The sequence below is a fragment of the Saimiri boliviensis genome, chromosome 8 (assembly GCF_048565385.1).
Source record: "Saimiri boliviensis isolate mSaiBol1 chromosome 8, mSaiBol1.pri, whole genome shotgun sequence".
Classification (NCBI taxonomy): Eukaryota; Metazoa; Chordata; class Mammalia; order Primates; family Cebidae; genus Saimiri; species Saimiri boliviensis.
In genome coordinates, this window is record NC_133456.1 from 95,414,977 (window position 1) to 95,424,448 (window position 9,472).

The following is a 9,472-nucleotide window of genomic DNA, read 5'->3' on the forward strand; positions in this document are numbered from 1 at the left end:
CCTGGGTGAGAGAGCAAAACTCCATCTCAAGAAAAAAACAAAAGAAAGAAAAGGAAATGAATTTATGGGGCAGCTGAGAAGGATCGAGGAGACACAGAGACTAAAGATGACAGGCAGCCAGCTGGACAGCCACAGCCTCATCAAGCCGAAACATGCAGAGGCTGGCGTGGGGGGGGTGACACAGAAATGGCCAGACATGGTGGCTCATGCCTATAATTTCTGCATTTTAGGAGGCCTAGGTGAGCGGATCACTTGAGACCAGGAGTTCAAGACCAGCCTGACCAATATGGTGAAACCCCGTCTCCACTAAAAATACAAAATTAGCCAGGCATGGTTGCAGGTGCCTGTAATTCCAGCTACTTGGGAGGCTGAGGCAGGAGAACTGCTTGAGCCTGGGAGGTGGAGGTTGCAGTGAGCTGAGATCACACCATTGGACTACAGTCTGATCAACAGAGTGACTCTGTCTCAAAAAAAAAAAAAAAAAAAAAAAAAATGACACATAGAGACAATTTCTATGCAGAACTGTGAGTGAGTGTCTCTCCTTTTGGGGGCAATGCCAGGGGATTTCCAGGATCTGCGAGTGGGCACTCAGCATGTGGCTGAGAATCCTGGGCAGCAGCAACATCCAGATGTACTTAGCAGAGGAATCAGGGATGTGCCTGGCTGGGGTATCAACAAAGCCGTCAATTCCAGCTGGCTGTGGATGTTGATGCTATACATCCTGTATATGAATTCTCCCATCAGAAACTCAGTCTAGTTAGAAATGCAAATAAGAAAGAAAATCATGCTCCCATTCCCCAAAGGAAAGGGCAGGGAGGCGGGAAGGTGGAAGGGAACTTCCTGGTGCTGCGGCCTGAATCTCCACTTGTGCTGCTGTCTTCCCCACTAGACTCTGTACTTCCAGAAAGGGCTGGGGACGGGCACAATGCCAGCCCCTCTCTTCTCTCCAGAAGTATTCCCAATCCTGACATTCACAGTAATTGCTTCTTTCTGTTCCTTTCTCCTTTTTTGAGGCAGGTTCTTGCTCTGTCACTCAGGCTGGAGAGCAGTGGTGCAATCACGGCTCACTGCAGCCTTGATTTCTTGAGCTCAAGTGATCTTCTCCCCTCAGCCTGCTGAGTAGGCAGGACAATAGTCGTGCACCACCCTTCCCAGCTAATTTAAAAAAAAAAAACAAAAAAACAAAAACAAAACTCCCCCCCCCCCCTCCGAGACAGGGTCTTACTATGTTGCCAGGCTGGTCCCAAACTCCTGGGCACAAGCGATCTCCCTTCTCAGACTCCCAAAGTGTTGGGTGTTACAGGTGTGAGCCACCACACCTGGCCTCTTTCTGTTTCTTTAGAGTAGAGCTGCCCTAGTATGCATCTCTAACGTATAACTGTTACCCAGCATTGTTTTGTCTTTTAAGCCTCTTTCAATCTCCAAGTTTGTTGGCTGGGTGAGTGCTCACTCCTGTAATCCTGATGTGAGAGGATCATTTAAGTTCAGAGGTTTGAGACAACACAGGAGACTCTTGTCTCTACAAAAACTAATTTTTTCTTTTTCACTCCACTCAGGCTGCAATGCAGTGGTGCAATCTCAGCTCACTGCAACCTTTGCCTCCTGGGTTCAAGCCATTCTTCTGCCTCATCCTCCCAAGTAGCTGGGATTACAGGCACATGGGACCATGCGCAGATAATTTTTGTAATTTTAGTAGAGCCGGGGTTTTGCCATGTTGGCCTGGCAGTTCTCAAACTCCTGACTTCAGGTGATCTGCCCACGTCAGTCTCCCAAAGTGCAAAGATTGGGATCACAGGTGTGAACAACCGTGCCCAGCCAAAAACTAAAATTTTAAAAAAGACACAATCTACAAGTTTCTCCTCTATCCCTTTTCCTTTTTTATGTATGTATGTATGTGTGTATGTATGTATGTATTTTATTTATTTACAGACAGTCTTGCTCTGTCACCCAGGCTGGAGTGCAATGTCACAGTCTCAGCCCACTGCAACCTCCGTCTCCCAAGGTTCAAGTGATTCTCTTGTTTCAGCCTCCTGAGTAGCTGGAATTACAGGTATGTGCTACCACACCTGGCTGATTTTTGTATTTTTGGTAGAGATAGGATTTCTCCATGTTGGTCAGGCTGATCTCAAACTTCTGACCTCGGGATCCACCCACCTTAGCCTCCCAATGTGTTGGGATTACAGGCGTGAGCCTCCTTGCCTGGCCTATCCCTTTTCCTTTCTATGGATTTTGGAAGACTCCACACTGTTGGGTCTGTAGCATTTCTTAAAGTCTGGATTTCCCTGGTGCATGTGAACCCATTCTCTGTCTTTTGTATTTGTAGCATATTTGCAGCTGGATTAATGATCACCCCATCAGATTAGAGTTTGATCGTGTTGGCAAGATTCAGTGGGTGATGTGATTGATCTCTTATTGGTGATGGATATTATCCTATTGTCTCTCTTATTTTGTTATTTTTTTAAATTCATTTTTTAGAAATAGGGGTCTCATTTTGTCACCCAGGCTGGAGTGCTGTGACTCCACCATAACTCCCTAAAGCCTCAAACTCCTGGGCTCAAGCGATCTGCGCACTTCAGCCTCCTGAGTAGCTGAGACCACACGCCACCACACCCAACTTTTTTTTTTTCTTTTTTGAGATGAAGTCTCATTCTGTCACCCAGGCTGGAGTGCCTTGGCGTGATCTCAGCTAGTTGCAATCTCCTCCTCCCAGGTTAATGCAATTCTCTTGCCTCAGCACTCCAAGTAGGTGAAATTATAGGCACCTGCCACCGCACCCAGCTAATTTTCATATTTTTAGTAGAAATGGGCTTTCACCATGTTGGTTAGGCTGGTCTGAAACTCCTGACCTCTAGTAATCTGCCTGCCACAGCCTCCCCAAGTGCTGGGATTACAGGTGTGAGCCATGGCACCACACCTGGCCAATGCTAGCATTTTTTTTTTTTTTTTTTTTTAGGCTAACTGTTGTGTTGTCACCCAGGCTAGAGTGCAGCGGTGTGGTCTCAGCTCGCTGCAACCTCTACCTCCTGAGTTCAAGTGATTCTGCTGCCCCAGCCTCTTGAGTAGCTGGAATTACAGGCACCCGCCAACATGCCTGGCTAATTCTTGTATTTTTTTAGTAGAGACGGGGTTTCACCATGTTGCCCAGGCTAGACTTGAATTCCTCGCCTCAGGTGATTTGCCCACCTCAGCCTCACGAAGTACTGGGATTGCAGGCATGAGCCACCGCAGCCAGCCACTCAGCATTTTTTTTTTTTTTTTAAATTTTAGAAATGGGTCTATGTTTCCAGGCTGGTCTTGAACTCTTGGCCTCAAGCAACCCACCAGCCTTAGCCTCTTGAGAGAGAAGCCTTAGCCTCCTGATGGTGGTACCATGCCCAGCTTGAATTTGCCTTTTTAAAAAAGAGTGCATTGAACATTGGTGTAAACAGTTAGGATCACATACATTGCACCTCCCAATGTGGAATTCAGGATGTATGAGAAGTGCCTGGATATTCACAAGGCACTTCTGGAATCAAAAGCTGAAAGGCTGCCCCGTGCAATGGGTATTTCCACAATCTCTGGGCTCCTGAGAATCAGGGCCACCTCCCACCACATGGGTTGGTCTGCAAACTAACTGATTTCTGAGATTCAGTCATTCTAATTGTGTTTTTTTTTTTTTTTTTTTTTTTTTGAGATTTAAATTTTATTTCATGATGCAGACTTAAAGAAGGTAGAGAGAAGAAAGAAAGAAAGAGAAAGGGCCAGGTGCCTGCCTCACACCTGTAATCTCAACACTTTGGGAGGCCAAGGCGGGTGAAATCATGAGGTCAGGAGTTTGAGAGCAGCCTGGTCCAACATGGTAAAACCCCAGTTCTATTAAAAATAGAAAAGTTGGGAGCACTACACACTGGGGTCTGTTGGTGGGAAATGGGGGAGGGACCAGGGGGTGGGAAGGTGGGAAGAGATAGCATGGGGTGAAATGACAGATACAGGCGAGGGGACAGAAGGCAGAAAACCACACTGCCATGTGTGTACCTATGCAACAATCTTGCATGTTCTTCACATGCACCCTAAAACCTAAAATGCAATAAAAAAGAAAAAAAAATAGAAAAGTTAGCTGCATGTAGTGGTGGGTGCCTGTAATCCCAGCTACTCAGAAGGCTGAGGCAGGAGAACCTGGTAGGTGAAGGTTGCAGTGAGCCAAGATTGCGCCACTGCACTCCAGCCTGGGTGACAGAGCAAGACTTCAACTTTAGGGTGGGGGCGGGCAGGAAGAGATTAAGGGAAGGAGAGAGGGCTGGGGGAAGGAGGAAACACAGTCATAAGGACAACAACTTGTGATCTAACTACTCTTCAGCTTCATTCATCCTTTGGTAATTATTATTATTTTCTGTTTTTGAGATGGAGTCTCTGTGGCCCAGGCTGGAGTGTAGTGATACAATCGGCACACTGCAACCTCTGCCTCCCAGCTTCAAGCCATTCTCCTGCCTCACAAGTAGCTGGGATTACAGGTGCACACCACCATGCCCAGGTAATTTTCACATTTTTAGTAGAGATGGGGTCTTACTGTGTTGCCCAGGCTGGTGATAATTTCCTGGAACCAAAGTGCTGGGATTTGCAGGAAGGAGCCACTGTGCCTGGCCAAAATAATTCTTTTATTAACATTTTTGTTAGTTTTAAAAATTATGATTATTTTAAGAGACAGAGTTTCATGCTGTCACCCAGGCTGGAGCACAGTGCTGCAACCATAGCTCATTGAAACCTCAACCTCTGGGGCTCAAGTGATCCTCCTGCCTCAGCCTCTCAAGTAGGTGGAACTACAGGTATGCACCACCACAGCCAGCTAATGGGTTTTTTGTTGTTGTCGTTGTCTTTAGACAGAGTCTTTCTCTGATGTCCAGGCTGGAGTGCAGTGGCTCAACATGGGCTCATTGCAACCTCCGCCTCCTGGGCTCAAGCAATGCTTCTGCCTCAGCCTCCCAAGTAGATGGGATTACAGAAGCCCACCACCATGTCTGGCTAATTTTTATATTTTCGTAAAGATGCGGTTTCACCATGTTGGTCAGGCTAGTCTTAAAATCCTGACCTCAGGTGATCTGCCCGCCTTGGCCTCCCAAAGTGCTGGGATTATAGGCATGAGCCACTGTGCCCAGTCAAAATTTTAAATTATTTTTCTAGAGACTCGGTTTCCCTGTCTTACCCAGTCTGGTCTTGAACTCCTGGCCTCAGATGGTCCTCCTGCCTTGGCCTCCCAAAGCTCTGCGATCACAGGCAGGAGCCACTACATGTAGCCTAATCTTTTTTTTTTTTTTTTTTTAGACTGAATCTTGCTCTGTCACCTAGGCTAGAGTGCAGTGGCATGATAGCTCACTGCAACCTCTGCCTCATGGGTTCAAGGGATTCTCCTGCCTCAGCCTCCCAAGTATCTGTGATTACAGGCACCTGCCACCACACCCAGCTAATTTTTGTATTTTTAGTAGAGATGGGGTTTCTTTTTTTCTTTTTCTTTGAGACGGAGTTTCTCTCTTGTTACCCAGGCTGGAGTGCAATGGCATGATCTCAGCTCACCACAACCTCCGCCTCCTGGGTTCAGGCAATTGTCCTGCCTCAGCCTCCCTAGTAGCTGGGATTACAGGCATGCGCCACCATGCTTAGCTAATTTTTTGTATTTTTGGTAGAGACGGGGTTTCACCATGTTGACCAGGATGGCCTCGATCTCTTGACTTTGTGATCCGCCCGCCTCGGCCTTCCAAAGTGCTGGGATTACAGGCTTGAGCCACCGTGCCCGGCCCAGAGATGGGGTTTCACCATATTGGCCAGGCTGGTCTCGAACTGACCTAGTGATCTGCCCACCTTGGCCTCTGATAGTGCTGGGATTGCAGGCATGAGCCACCACACCTTGTACCTAATTCCTATTCACTGGTCGTGGATGGGAGCTATGGAATCTCTTCCTACAAAACATCCTGGCCGCATCAGAACGTGAAAGTTAAGGTTTCTAAGAGATGGTTCCTCTGTTTGTGCTCCACACCCAAATAATCCATCTTAGTTCACTGTCCGACAACTTCCAGGTATTACAGTGGCTGTAGTCTAGCTGGAAAAACGCTGAAGTAGCCCCCCGGGACTCTCTTGACTCAGTCACTAACAACTTAGTGTGGCCCTGGGAAACAAAGAAGCTGGAGCAACCACGCCTGCAATCCCAGCACTTTGGGAGGTCGAGGTGGGAGGATTGCTTGAGCCCAGGAGTTTGAGAGCAGCCTGGGCAACATAGCAAGACCCCATCTCTAAAAAAAAAAAAAAAATCAAAAAATTATCCAGGTGTGGTGGTGTCACCCTGTAGTGCCAACTATTCAGGAGGCTAAAGTGGGAGGATCACTTGAGTCCCAGAGGTCAAGACTGCAGTGAGCCAAGATCATGCCACTGCCCTCGAGCTTGGGCTTCAAAGTGAGACACTGTCTCAGGAGGAAAAAACAAAACAAAACAAAACAAAAAAACTGGAGCTTTTGTTTTCTCATTTGTTAAAGGTGGATGATATTATCTCCTTCATGGAGTTACTGTGAGGATGGAAGTACAATTTTTTTCCCCTTTCCTTTTAGAAACACCATTAGATAGGCATAGTGGCCAGGTGAGGTGGCTCATGCCTGTAATCCCAGCACTTTGGGAGCCTGAAGCAGGTGGATCACCTGAGGTCAGGAGTTCAAGACCATCCTGGCCACCATGGTGAAACCCTGACTCCACTAAAATTACAAAAATTAGCCCAGCGTGGTGGCACGTGCCTACAATCGCAGCTACTCAGGAAGCTGAGGCAGGAGAATGGCTTGAACCTGGGAGGTGGAGGGTGTAGTGAGCAGAGATCATCCCACGGCACTCCAGTCTGGACGACAGAGTGAGACTCCATCTCAAAAAAAGAATGCCAGACGTGGTGGCTCATGCCTGTAAACCCAGCACTTTGGGAGGCAGAGGAAGGTGGATCACCTGAGGTCAGGAGTTCAAGACCAGCCTGACCAACATGCAGAAACCCCATCTCTAATAAACATATAAAATTAGCCAAGCCATGGTGGCACATGCCTGTAATCCCAACTACTTGGGAGGCTGAGGCAGGAGAATCGCTTGAACCTCGGAAGCGGAGGTTGCAGTGAGCCAAGATTGCACTCCTGCATGGACGAGAAGAAGGAAACTGTGTCTCAAAAACAATAATTAGATAGGCATAGTGCACAAGATAATGTCAGGTGACACGTGCACTACCACTTAGTACCACTGTGAGTCCGGACAGATGACATAGGTCTCCGTGCCTCAGTTTTTCCACATGTCAAATAGGAACCATATGAGGATGTACTCGTAAGATGATGCTCAAGGCTAAATAATGTAATCCATGAACGTGCCTAGACCAGCACCTCCTGCATTTTAAATACTCTTCCCTTTTGGCTGCTGTTGCTACTATTTTACTAACTGGGTTGATTTCTAGCCTGCAAAAAAAGGATCACAAGTTTGTGAACAAGACCATTATTCCTTACCAAATGATTCATAACCCCAATTTTTCTTTTGCTATTTTTTTTTTTGTTTGTATTTTTGGAAACAGAGTCTCACTTCCACTCCCAGGCTCAAGTGATTCTCCTGCTCAGTCTCATGAGTAACTGGGATTAAAGGTACCCACAACTAGGCCCAGCTAATTTTTGTATTTTTAGTAGAGATGGGGTTTCACCATGTTGGCCAGGCTGATCTCAAACTTCTGACCTCATGTAATCCATCCACCTCGGCCTCCCAAAGTGCTGGGATTATAGGCGTGTGCCACCCCACCAGCCCATAACCCCTGTTTCTTTTTACCAACTTAGATTATGGAACTTGGCATGATGCCCAGATTCCCATAATGCAAATTGTCCTCCCCAATTATAACTACCAGTTTTTTTTTTTCATCTAAGAAAAACAAAACAAAAATTGAAATGCTGGTCATTTTTGTGGACAAAAAGATAAGTATGGCCAGGGGTAGTGGCTCATGCCTGTAATTCCAGCACTTTGAGAGGCTGAGGCGGGAACATCACTTGAAGCCAGAAGTTCGAGACCAGCCTGACCAACATGGTGAATCCCCCTCTCTACTAAAACTACAAAAATGAGCCAGGCGGGCTGGTGTGCACCTGCAGTCCCAGCTACTCAGGAGGCTGAGGCAGGAGAATCACTTAACCCAGGAGGCAGAGGTTGCAGTGAGCAGAGATCATGCCACTGCAGTCCAGCTTGGGCAACAAGATCAGAACTCCATCTCAAAAAACAAACAAAAAAAAAAGTAATGTGACTGCTATTTTCTGGTTATAATCACAGAGTTCATGTAGAAAAGCTAAGCAATATGAAAAAATACAGAGTTAAAGTTTTTAAAAATTACCCCAAATTGGATCAGCAAACTTTTTTTTTTCCCCTCTTGAGACAGACTAGGTCTTGCTGCTGCCCAAGCTGGTGTACAGTGACGCAATCACAGATGACTGCAGCCTCGACCTCCTGGACTGGCTCTGTGCTCCTGCCTCCCAAGGAGCTGGGACTACAGGTGCATATTCCTATACCCAGCTAATTTTTTTTTTAATTGGTTTTGTAGAGGTGAAGTCTCACTATGTTGCCCAGGCTGGTCTCGAACTCTGGCCTCAAGTAATCCTCCCGCTTCAGCCTTCCAAAGTGCTGGGATTACAAGCATGACCTTATTTGGAGACTGGGTCATTACAGAGGTCATCAAGTTAAAATGGGTCATGAAGGTGGGGCCCTGATGCTATATAACTGTTGTCCTTACTAAAAGAAAAATTTGCCTGTGAAAGAAAAAGAAAGAATAAAATATTTTTTCCTTGAGACAGGGTCTTGTTCTGTCACCCAGGCTGGAGTGAAGTGGTGTGATCTCAGCTCACTGCAGCCTCATCCTCCCTGACTCAAGCAATCCTCCAACCTCAGCCTCCTGAGTAGCTTGGGAACACAGGTACATGCGACCATACCTGGCTTTTTTTTTTTTTTTTTTTTTCCGAGATGGATTCTTGCTCTTTCCTCCAGTCTGGAGTGCAGTGGTGCAATCTCAGCTCACTGCAACCTCCACCTCTGGGTTCAAGCAGTTCTCCTGCCTCAGCCTCCTGAGTAGCTAGGATGGCAGGCGTGCACCACCACAGCCAGCTAATTTTTATATTTTTAGTAGAGATGGGGTTTCACCATGTTGGCTATGCTGGTCTCAAACTCCTGACCTCTTGATCTGCCAACCTCAGCCTCCCAAAGTGCTAGGATTACAGGTGTGAGCCACCACTCCTGGCTCCTGGCTGTATTGTTTTTAGTACAGGTGGGGTTTCATCCTGTTGGCCTGGCTGGTATTGAACTCCTGACCTGAAGTTATCCTCTCACTCATGCTCCCAAAGTACAGGGTTTACAGACATGAGCCACGGCATCTGGCCTGAGACAACAAATTTGTCTTATTCTAAGCCACTTAGTTTGTGGCACTTTGTTACAGCATCCCCAGCAAAGTTATATCCAACGAATA

At 46.8% G+C, this 9,472-nt stretch overlaps 1 long non-coding RNA gene across 1 annotated transcript; it reads left to right on the top strand.

Moving 5' to 3' along the window:
- Nucleotides 1–1,858: 1,858 nt before the first annotated feature.
- Nucleotides 1,859–8,879, top strand: LOC141585437 (uncharacterized). Its single transcript, XR_012518906.1, has 3 exons — nucleotides 1,859–2,050; nucleotides 8,396–8,509; nucleotides 8,808–8,879. It is a non-coding gene; the product is annotated as an uncharacterized LOC141585437 (long non-coding RNA).
- The last annotated feature ends 593 nt before the right edge of the window (nucleotides 8,880–9,472 follow it).